This window comes from Schistocerca cancellata, chromosome 7 (genome assembly GCF_023864275.1).
Source record: "Schistocerca cancellata isolate TAMUIC-IGC-003103 chromosome 7, iqSchCanc2.1, whole genome shotgun sequence".
NCBI classification, from domain to species: Eukaryota; Metazoa; Arthropoda; class Insecta; order Orthoptera; family Acrididae; genus Schistocerca; species Schistocerca cancellata.
The window spans coordinates 446,548,501-446,560,881 of NC_064632.1; positions in this window are offsets into that span (position 1 = coordinate 446,548,501).

Genomic DNA, 12,381 nt, shown 5'->3' on the forward strand with positions numbered 1-12,381 from the left:
ATCTGTTGCAGGAACACTGAACATACAGCTCTGACGCACTGCGAGGAGAAGTGGAAGTAAATCATTCCCATTTATAGGGCCGAACATATCCTTTAGGCCTCCCAGCAGCAATTCCGCCCGTTTCCGGTAGCTGAGCGGTCAGCACGACAGCATGTTACTCCTAAGGACCCGGGTTCGATTCCCAGCTGGGTCGGAGATTTTCTCCACTCAGGGACTGGGTCTTGTGTTGTCCTCATCATCGTCATTTCATCCCCATCGACGCGCAAGTCGCCGAAGTGGAGTCAAATCGAAAGACCTGCACCCGGCGAGTGCTCTACCCGACGGGAGGCCCTCGTCACACGACCAACAATCCAATGAGATGCTTACTTTTTCATGTCTCTGGCGCCGTTGTTCGTAATTTATAGGAAAATTAGATATTAACTGCGCTACTCACTACGACACGAACGAAAGGAAGACAAGGGTTTAACGCCCGGATGACCCCGACGTCGTCAGACGTGGAACACTATTTAGAATCGGAGGAAGGATTATAAAGAAATCATCCACATTCTTTTCAAGGAGACTATCTCGGAATTTGAGTAGAGAATCGACGGAAGATCTCAATCTGGAATGCCAGGCAGGTATGAGACTTCCCGTCCTCCCGAATGGCGGGGCATGAGACGAGTCTTCGTGCTCAGTATCTTCGACTGCCGTGTCTTTCTACCTGAATGAAATATTTTATAGATGACCAGACTGTTTACTATCTGAGGTAAACTAGTGTGTTTTTCTGGCTAAATGGGTAACTTTCAGATTATGGATCGGGGTTCAATACTCCCTTAATTCTTTTTTCTTGTTGCAGCTTTCACCTCTTGAAGTGCTTTTTTAACCTGTAACATGCCAAGTTGAAGAAGTCATTTTGGGCCTACGTTCAACTGTAGTTCTCATTATAAATGAATCGGTAGGTAAGTTGAAAGGCTGGATCAAGCCGAGGCCATACCATCTGTAATGTACCATGCTTAGCAATGCATTGCGGCGTTCAGATCAATCTGAGGACTGACGTTAATAATTCCTACAGGACCATCAATTACGGTATGTTATCGTGGAGATTAGGTACCGGAGAGAATCATTGTTATGCTTCAAATGGCTCTGAACACTGTGGGACTCAACATCTGAGGTCATCAGTCCCCTAGAACGTAGAACTACTTAAACGTAACTAACCTAAGGACATTACACACATCCATGTCCGAGGCAGGATTCGAACCTGCGACCGTAGCGGTCGCGCCGTTCGAGACTGAAGCGCCTAGAATCATTGTCATGCTTCGACAACGAATGTGTATTTAAAAGGTCAGAAAATCTGCGTCTAGAAACGCCCTAATTCACACATACCATGACTCGAAAACTAACACGATAAGGAAGTTAATTATCCTCGGAGTATTTCGTGGTGGCATATCAGAATAAAATCTTCTCAAGGTGCGTCAATTCGATTAAAATTCTCGAGCTTTGGATGGCTGTCTCCTCCATCGTCTTCCGGAGTAAACCCACTGACTGCCGGGGCTGGCACGTTTTCCACGATTGCGGCCTCCGGCACCAATCAGAGATGGCATGCGTGGAAGGTAGGTTGGGCAGCTGATAGCAGCTCCGGCCCGTCTGGACCGAGGCGCAAGAGAGGCCGTGGCGCGTACGTCACAGCACGTGACACTGCCGGTCTTACAATTGCCAGCACCCGTCTCAGACGGGGAGCGAGTAATTATTTCAGATGAGTTTAGGAATTCTCGGCTACGTATTTAAATGCATGCAAGTTCTCGATAGTACATGACGAAAATTAAGACCTTTAGTGCGTACCTTTCCTATTGAATATTGACTTCCTCTGGGCTCTCCACGGAACCGAGCGTCCGCAAACTGGCGGACAAGCCGACTAGTGTGACGTCAAAAATTCGTTGCAGAGCCCGTATATCTCGTTGGCCTCACGTGGGACCGAGTGTCTTCAGCTGGCGCAGGGTGTCGGCGACAATGCTTCAAGCTGCCGCTCCCGCCTCCGTACAATCGTCAAGCATGCGGGGCTGCCTCCTTTCGACATTCAAAGTCCTCCCCCACGCCATAATGAGAGTGTACCCCTGGTTACTGTTAAAATTGTTGTTGTTGTTGTTCATTCTAATCTCAGCAGCCTCTTGTATAACGGAATCGCAGTTTGTTGACACATGAGCCAAGACTCTCGTGTTTTCAAATGGTATTCTGTGTTCGTTTTTCAGGCAATACTCAACTATGGCCGACTTGTCAAGCTCTCTTTGTTTAATGTGTCACTTGTGCTCGGTACAACGCTCAGCCATTGTGATAATTACCAGACTTAAATAGGTGCTGCTGCATTCGATAGGGACACTATACACACCGGGAACACGAAGAGCTATGTCTTCTTTAACAGGGCCCAGCATCTCTCGTACCTTGGGGGCGTGTCAGAACACTGGTCTCTGCAGAACATGTCAAAACTCGCTGCTATTTGCTTTATAATATGGCAGGACGCAAGAAAGCGGTCCTGAACAGTTTAGTACAGAGAGAAAAAGTTATTGCTCAGACGACCACCTACGGTCTGAATACCAGCACTTCAGACACGTTTCCAAAGAGAATAGTTATACCAAGAGAGACATTGCAAACGCTTTCAGGTTCCACTGAAGATGGACGCCTTGTGAATCGGCAGAAGAAGCCAAGCCGGCTGCTTGGAGAAACTCTGAATTCAGCCAGAAAGCAATGCTAGGAAAAAATGTTGAAATAATATTGCATAACCTGTACACGATCTATTTTTGTTTTTGTCGGTAATCTGCGCTAGAAAGAAATAACTCTTTATTTTTTTTTATTTTGGCAAGATGATGTGGAAAAGTAGCTTTGTGCGCTGTCAGGCAATAGAATCTCTTTATTTTCACCATGGCAGCGACAACAGCAACCGTTACGGAATTGTCTCGAATGAAAAACAGCCCACAGTTGCACTAAATTATGTATGTTTTAAACCTTGACCATTGTTTCAACTACAATAATATAGCCTTCTTCAGAAGTCCTAAAAAATTATCAAAATAACATCTCGACCAGTGATGCAATCTACACATAAACTAAAAAATTAGGTAAGTGATAACATATTACTTACATACACACAATAAATGAAAAATGTCTTAGCCCAGTGGCTGCGTTAAGACCAATAAAATATGTTCAACAGACATGAGCCTGTTTCGAACATAAGTAAAATTACATATGGCACCGTATGTCCTCCGCCACTACCTCTGTTATACTGCGCGCACGTGTGCTTGGTTCAAATGGCTCTGAGCACTACGGGACTTAACTGTTGAGGTCATCAGTCCCCTAGAACTTAGAACTACTTAAACCTAACTAACCTAAAGACATCACACACATCCATGCCCGAGGAAGGATTCGAACCGGCGACCGTAGCGGTCGCTCGGTTCCAGACTGTAGCGCCTAGGACTGCTCGGCCACTCCGGCTGGCCACGTGAGCTCCATGAACACTACTGTAATGTAGAATTTTACATCAACAATACTTTGTTTGTTTCAGCAATAACAATTACAATAAACTATAGCAATCAGGAATTTATAAACTGAAGTGTAATGTTTTACCGGCGTATTAGACAGGACAAACAGGTAGGTCAAAAGCCATAAGATAAAAGAACATATGCCGTCGAAGATGGGTATGAATAAGAATGGGTCAACGTTTGCTGAACACATCATCGAAGAAGGACATATGCCCCAACCTGTTAACGACACCGAATTGTTGTGTAAAGAAGCAAAGGGTATGAAATTAGATTTATTGGAGGAGCATAAAAAGTATGACAGTAGGAATTTACTGAATGGTCAGTGTTATTTGAAAAGTTCCAGCTTCCTTGAAGGTTTTCAGCCGTTTTGGGCGTAGCAGATACGCACTAGTAGTTACTCGATTGTGCCATATGCTTGTATGATTATCTTTTGAGATAAACTAATGTTTTACGACAGTGCTCCAGTAGGAATGTGTCATAAAGAGTCATGAGCTGCTTTTATGTTAACAGTGGTTTATGTTGAGACAGATATGTTAATGTGCCCTTTGTTATCTTGTACCATGTTACCGCAACTCAAGCACTAGGATGCTAGGATGCTAGTCGTAGAACTAATGTCAATAATTGGTAGTGTGCCTATGTACAACGACTACGGTCGGCTGGTAGAATTATCCCTATAAGCTGTTGTTGTTGTGGCCTCCAGTCCTGAAACTGGTTTGATGCAGCTCTCCATGCTACTCTATACTGTGGAAGATTCTTCATCTCCCAGTACCTACTGCAACCTACATCCTTCTGAATCTGTTTAGTGTATTCATCTCTTGATCTCCCTCTACGATTTTTACCCTCCACGCGGCCCTCCAACACTAAATTGGTGATCCCTTGACGCCTCAGAACATGGCCTAAAAACCGACCCCTTCTTCTAGTTAAGTTGTGCCACAAACTTCTCTTCTCCCCAGTCCTATTGAATACCTCCTCATTAGTTATATGATCTACCCATCTAATCTTCAGCATTCTTCTGTAGCACCACATTTCGAAAGCTTCTATTCTCTTCTTGTCCCCTATAAGCTATTAGAGCGTTTAATGTAAGCTGGAGTTATATTTGCAACAAATAGTGATACGACAAACTTTGTTATATGAAATGATCGTGCCGGCCGCAGTGGCCGAGCGGTTCTAGGCGCTACAGTCTGGAACCGCGCAACCGCTAGGTCGCAGGTTCGAATCCTGCCTCGTGCATGGATGTGTGTGATGTTCTTAGGTTAGTTAGGTTTAAGTAGTTCTAAGTTCTAGGGGACTGATGACCTCAGCAGTTAAGTCCCATAGTGCTCAGAGCCATTTGAACCATTTTGAAATGATCGTATGCAACAGTATTTATCTGTTGGACATTCGTATTAATAAGTATACGGTCCTTCATTTGCACATTTAGGCTTCTTATTAATTTATTGTCATATATATTGACTAGTTGCCTGAAAAACCTTGCGATGTAGCTCACTTTGGTGAGCGCCACTTATGGTGCGTGAGGTTCAGCACATTTGACGACCGTGTGCTCAGTATAACAGAGGTAGTGGCGGAGGACATACGGTGCTATATGTAATTTTACTTATGTTCGTAACAGGCTTATGTCTGTTGGAGATATATGCGTCTTGACGCAGCCGCTGGGCTAAGACATTTTTCATTTATTAATGTGTATGTAAGTAATATGTTATCACTTACGTAATTTTGAAGTTTGTGTGTAGATTGTATCACTGGTCTAGATGTTATTTTGATCATTTTTAGGACTTCTGAAGAAGGCTATATTATTATAGCTGAAACCATGGTCAAAGTTTAAAATAAACATAATTAAGGGCAACTGTGGGCTGTTTTTCATTCGATACAGTCGAATCTCACTCAGTAAAGTTTGTATTGTATTGTATTGTATGGAACTGGGCACCTAGAAACGACGGAGAGGCTTCATCCCCGCCCTAGCCCTCAGTGGTTCACAACCCCACAACAGGCTAGAGCACTCCACTCACCCCACCGCCACTCCACACCGAACCCAGGGTTATTGTGCGGTGCGGCCCTCAGTGGATCCCCGGGAACATCTCGCACCAGACGAGTGTAACCCCAATGTTTGCGTGGTAGAGTAATTATGGTGTACGCATACGTGGAGAAAGAGTTTGCGCAGCAATCACCGACGTAGTGTAACTGAGGCGGATTAAGGGGAATCAGCGCGCATTCGCCGAGGCAAATGGAAAACTGCCTTATAAACCATCCACAGACTGGCCGGCACACGGGACCTCGACACTAGTCCGTCGGTCGCCGGCACGCCTTTCCGCCCGGAAAGCAGTGCGTTAGACTGCACGGCTAACCGGGCGGACAAGTAAACATTACTCACATTTCCAAAATGAAATTTTCACTCTGCAGCGGATTGTACGCTGATACGAAACTTCCTGGCAGAGTAAAACTGTGTGCCGGAACGCGACTCAAACTCGGTACTTTTGCCTTACGCAGGCAAGTGCGTTCGCTGCAAGGCAAACGTCCCGCACACAGTTTTAATCTCACAGAAAGTTTCATTATGCACAATCATAAAAACTGAAAGATAATTACAAAGCGTTCTGCCATAGCTTTCAGTCACAGTGAGATCGAAATGCAAAATATTAAAGGCATGACATTTACAAACGCCGTTATTTAAACGTTGTTTTAAACTAAACTTGAAAAAAGAAAAAAAAACATCGTCTATTATGCGAAATAAATAAGGTGTGGCGGGTTTAACGTAAAAATTTCCAGTACGTAACCAGTAAGCTCTATGACTTAACGCAAATTATCATTTTCGACAGGCCGGTGTAAATGGCAGGCCGGTATGGCCGTGCGGTTATAGGCGCTTCAGTCTGGAACCGCGTGACCGCTACGGTCGCAGGTTCGAATCCTGCCTCGGGCATGGATGTGTGTGATGTCTTTAGGTTAGTTAGGTTTAATTAGTTCTAGGTTCTAGGGCACTGATGACCTCAGATGTTAAGTCCCATAGTGCTCCGAGCCATTTGAACCATTTTCGCAGTCAGAATGTTTCGTTATGCTATTTAACGGCGTTTATCAACAATAGGATTGTGTGGAACACAAAATGTACATCTACATCTGTGAACCATTTTGAAGTACATGGTGCAGGGTCATTCCATTGCACCAGTTGTTACGGCTTCTTCCTGTTCCATTCAAGTGTGGAGCATGAAAGAATGACTGTTTAAATGCCTCTATGCGTGCTGTAAGTAACCTAACCATTTCCTCAAGATTCCTGCGGGAGCGATATGGAAGGGATCGTAGTATATTACGAAACTCGTTACTTGGAGCCGGTTCTTCAAACTTTGGAAATACGCTTTCTCGGGATAGTTTACGTCTATCTTCATCTATCTTTCACAGCATCTATGCGACACACTCGAATCGACCGAACCAGTCTGTGACGATTCGAGTTTTCCTTCTACATATACTGTAAATTCAATATCCTTTATTAGTCCATTTGACACGGGTCCCACACACTTGAGTAACATCCTCGAGTGGATCGCAGGAGTCATTTGTAAGGAATCTTCTTTGAAAACTGATAGCGTTTCTCTAGTATTCTGTCAATAAACCGAAGGCTGCCACCTGCTTCACCTACGACTGAGCATATGTGATCGTTCCATTCCATATCGCTACGCGGTACCAGAATGAGTTGACCGATTCCTCCTCTGACTTGTTGATATAGTACATTAAATGTATTGTATCGGATGCAGACTAGTACTGGCAAAAAGGCAATTCCTGGTCAAGAGGAGCCTTCTAGTATCAAAAATAGGCCTTAATTGAGGAAGAAATTTCTGATAATGTACTTAAGGAGCACAGACAGTATTTGTGGTAGTGAAACATGGACTGTGGGAAAACCGGAACAGAAGAGAATCTAAGCATTCCAATACCGCGCAGAATCGGAAAGAAAAGGAATATGTGGAAAACATTGACCAGAAGAAGGGACAGGATGATAAGACATTTTTAAGACATCAGGTAATGACTTCCATGGTACTACAAGGAGCTGTAGAGGCAAGAAAACTGTAGAGCAAGAATACATTCAGCAAATAATTGAGGACGTAGTTTGCAAGTGCTGCTCTGAGATGACGAGGTTGACACAGGAGAGGAATTCGTGGTGGGCCGCGTCAAACCAGTAAAAAGACTAATAACTCAAAAAATATTGCGAACATGGACAACCATCAGCTGTGGAAATGAATATGTGTGCCGGCCTTGGCTTCGAACCCGAAGTTTCCCCTTATCGCGAGCCATCGTCTTAATATTTGGCTCTCCGTGCACAATTCGCGGCCACACCAAAAATTCCATATATTGTCATCTATGTATCTACAGCCTTTACTCGTGCAACCATTATGTACATTCTCGTACAGGCACTGCAATATCGTATTTATCCGCCGACACTGGGCAAGCGACTTTGAAGTAAACTGTCTCACTTACACGGGAATATATTAGTGGATGTAGGAGCACTGGACGCAGACACATGGCTGACGACATATGGAAGTCTGTGTGTGGCCGTGAGTCGTGTTAGGATAGTCAAATGGTACTCCTGCACAGTAGCTTCACCTGTTCGGTCAGAGGGTTAGTCGCCCTCTATAACAAACAAAGAAACAACAACGAAGTTAATGGATCGAGGATGAACTTAAACAAACGTCATGTGACGTCCGCCTCGAACAAATACAACGAACAATAACGAGCAAAATGAGCTCAACCCAAAGAAAAAGGAAAGGCAACCGCTCGTGCTAAGTGGGAAATCCAGGTTCGAGTCCCGCTCTAACACAAATTTTCATTCTCTTCATTCCATTCTACAGCTGATGGTTGTCGATAGTCGCAGTTCTACACCTAAAGGTTGTCGATATCCGCAATTGCGAATACATTTATTTCATATCGGCAGTCGTCGCCGCAATGCCTGCACGCATATCCAGATCAGTTTTGCATCGTAATTCGGAATAACACGGGCACAGCAATGTCTTGTTGATACAGTTGTTTTTCGTTATGTGAATGCACATTTTTACATTTTTAATTGTTTAAAGCAAGCTGCCTTTTTGCCGGCCGGTGTGGCCGAGCGGTTCTAGGCGCTTCAGTCTGGAACCGCGCGACCGCTACGGTCGCAGGTTCGAGTCCTGCCTTGGGCATGGATGTGTGTGACGTACTTAGGTTAGTTAGGTTTAAGTAGTTCTAGGTTCTAGGGCACTGATGACCTCAGATGTTAAGTCCCATAGTGCTCAGAGCCATTTGAACCATTTCTTTTATTCCTACTCGTGCAACTACACACAAAAAAGTTTTTTACAAATTTTCTTTGCGAACGGTCACATATTTTATACTGTAGGGCAGTACCTACTGCAACCTACATCCTTCTGAATCTGCTTAATGTATTCATCTCTTCATTTCCCTCTACGATTTTTATCCTCCACGCTCCCCTCCAACGCTAAATTTGTGATCCCTTGATGCCTCAGAACATGTCCTACCAACTGGTCCCTTCTTCTCGTCAAGTTGTGCCACAAACTCCTCTTCTCCCCAATCCTATTCAGTACCTCCTCATTAGTTATGTGATGTACCCATCTAATCTTCAGCATTCTTCTGTAGCACCACATTTCGAAAGCTTCTATTCTCTTCCTGTCCAAACTATTTATCGTCCATGTTTCACTTCCATACATGGCTACACTCCATACAAATACTTTCAGAAACGACTTCCTGACACTTAAATATATACTCGATGTTAACACATTTCTCTTCTTCAGAAACGCTTTCCTTGCCATTGCCAGTTTACATTTTGTATCTTCTCTACTTCGACCATCATCAGTTATTTTGCTCCCCAAATAGCAAAACTCCTTTACTACTTTAAGTGTCTCATTTCCTAATCTAATTCCCTCAGCATCACCCGACTTAATTCGACTACATTCCATTATCCTCGTTTTGCTTTTGTAGATGTTCATCTTATATCCTCCTTTCAAGACGCTTTCCATTCCATTCAACTGCTCTTCCAAGTCCTTTGCTGTCTCTGACAGAATTACAATGTCATCGGCGAACCTCAAAGTTTTTATTTCTTCTCCTTGGATTTTAATACCTACTCCGAATTTTTCTTTTGTTTCCTTTACTGTTTGCTCAATATACAGATTGAATAACATTGGGGAGAGGCTACAACCCTATCTCACTCCCTTCCCAAGCGCTGCTTCCCTTTGACGCCCCTCGACTCTTATAACTGCCATCTGGTTTCTGTGCAAATTGTAAATGGCCTTTCGCTTCCTGTATTTTACCCCTGACACCTTTAGAATTTGGAAGAGAGTATTCCAGTCAACATTGTCAAAAGCTTTCTCTAAGACTACAAATGCAAGAAACGTAGGTTTGCCTTTCCTTAATCTTTCTTCTAAGATAAGTCATAAGATCAGTATTGCCTCACGTGTTCCACTATTTCTACAGAATCCAAACTGATCTTCCCCGATGTCGGCTTCTACCAGTTGTTCCATTCGTCTGTAAAGAATTCGTGTTAGTATTTTGCAGCTGTGACTTATTAAACTGATAGTTCCGTAATTTTCACATCTATCAACACCTGCTTTCTTTGGGATTGGAATTATTATATTCTTCTTGAAGTCTGAGGGTACTTCGCCTGTCTCATACATCTTCCTCACCAGATGGTAGAGTTTTGTTAGGACTGGCTCTCCCAAAGCCGTCAGTAGTTCTAATGGAATGTTGTCTACTCCCGGGGCCTTGTTTCGGCTCAGGTCTTTCAGTGCTCTGTCAAACTCTTCACGCAGTATCGTATCTCCCATTTCATCTTCATCTACATTCTCTTCCATTTCTATAATATTGTCCTCAAGTACATCGTCCTTGCATAGACCCTCTATATACTCCTTCCATCTTTCTGCGTTCCCTTCTTTGGTTAGAACTGGGTTTCCATCTGAGCTCTTGATATTCATACAAGTGGTTCTCTTTTCTCCAAAGGTCTGTTTAATTTTCCTGTAGGCAGTATCTATCTTACCCCTAGTGAGATAAGCCTCTACATCCTTACATTTGTCCTCTAGCCATCCCTGCTTAGCCATTTTGCACTTCCTGTCGATCTCATTTTTGAGACGTTTGTATTCCTTTTTGTCTGCTTCACTTACTGCGTTTTTATATTTTCTCCTCTCATCAGTTGAATTCAATATTTCTTCTGTTACCCAAGGACTTCTACTAGCCCTCGTCTTTTTACCTACTTGATCCTCTGCTGCCTTCACTACTTCAGCCCTCAGAGCTACCCGTTCTTCTTCTACTGTACTTCTTTCCCCCACTGCTGTCAATTGTTCCCTTATGCTCTCCCTGAAACTCTGTACAACCTCTGGTTTAGTCAGTTTATCCAGGTCCCATCTCCTTAAATTCCCACCTGTTTGCAGTTTCTTCAATTTTAATCTGCAGTTCATAACCAATAGATTGTGGTCAGAGTGCACATCAGCCCCTGGAAATGTCTTACAATTTAAAACCTGGTTCCTAAATCTCTGTCTTACCATTATATAATCTATCTGATACCTTTTAGTATCTCCGGGATTCTTCCAGGCATACAACCTTCTTTAATGATTCTTGAACCAAGTGTTAGCTATGATTAAGTTATGCTCTGTGCAAAATTCTACCAGACGGCTTCCTCTTTCATTTCTTAGCCCCAATCCATATTCACCTACTATGTTTCCTTCTCTCCCTTTTTGTACTCTCGAATTCCAGTCACCCATGACTATTAAATTTTCGTCTCCCTTCACTATCTGAATACTTTCTTTTATCTCATCATACATTTCATCAATTTCTTCATCATCTGCAGAGCTAGTTGGCATATAAACTTTTACTACTGTATTAGGCGTGGGCTTCGTGTCTGTGTGGCTACAATAATGCGTTCACTATGCTGTTTGTAGTAGCTTACCCGCACGCCTATTTTTTTATTCATTATTAAACCTATTCCTACATTATCTGTATTTGATTTTGTATTTATAGCCCTGTATTCACCTGACCAAAAGTCTTGTTTCTGCTGCCACCGAACTTCACTAATTCCCACTATATCTAACTTTAACCTATCCATTTCCCTTTTTAAATTTTCTAACCTGCCTGCTCGATTAAGGGATCTGACATTCCACGCTCCGGTCCGTAGAACGCCAGTTTTCTTTCTCCTGATAACAACGTCCTTTTGAGTAGTCGCCGCCCGGAGATCCGAATGGGAGACTATTTTACCTCCGGAATATTTTACCCAAGAGGACGCCATCATCATTTAACCATACAGTAAAGCTGCACGCCCTCGGGAAAAATTACGGCTGTAGTTTCCCCTTGCTTTCAGCCGTTCGCAGTACCAGCACAGAAAGGCCGTTTTGGTTAGTGTTACAAGGCCAGATCAGTCAATCATCCAGGCTGTTGCCCCTGCAACTACTGAAAAGGGTGCTGCCCCTCTTCAGGAACCACACGATTGTCTGGCCTCCCAACAGATACCCCTCCGTTGTGGTTGCACCTACGGTACGGCCATCTGTATCGCTGAGGCACGCAAGCCTCCCCACCAACGGCAAGGTCCATGGTTCATGGGGGCGGGGGGGGGGGGGATTAGGGCTCATATGGAGGCATATAGATAGTCGTTTTTCCCTCGCTCTATTTCCGAGTGGAGCAGGATAGGAAATGACTAGTAGTGGTACAAAGTACCTTCCGACACGCACCTATGGTGGCTTGCGGAGTGTCTGTGTAGATGTAGATTTTTCACTCCCAAGTAAGATAGCTCGATGAAACTTGTACCACAGACGCAAAGAAATGCTACGTTGTAGTACAGAAGGTAACTTGAATAAATACGCAATGAGACGAACGGAAATCATGCTTTCATTCGAAGATCATAATTGCCCTGAAGTCACCGCGATTCATGATG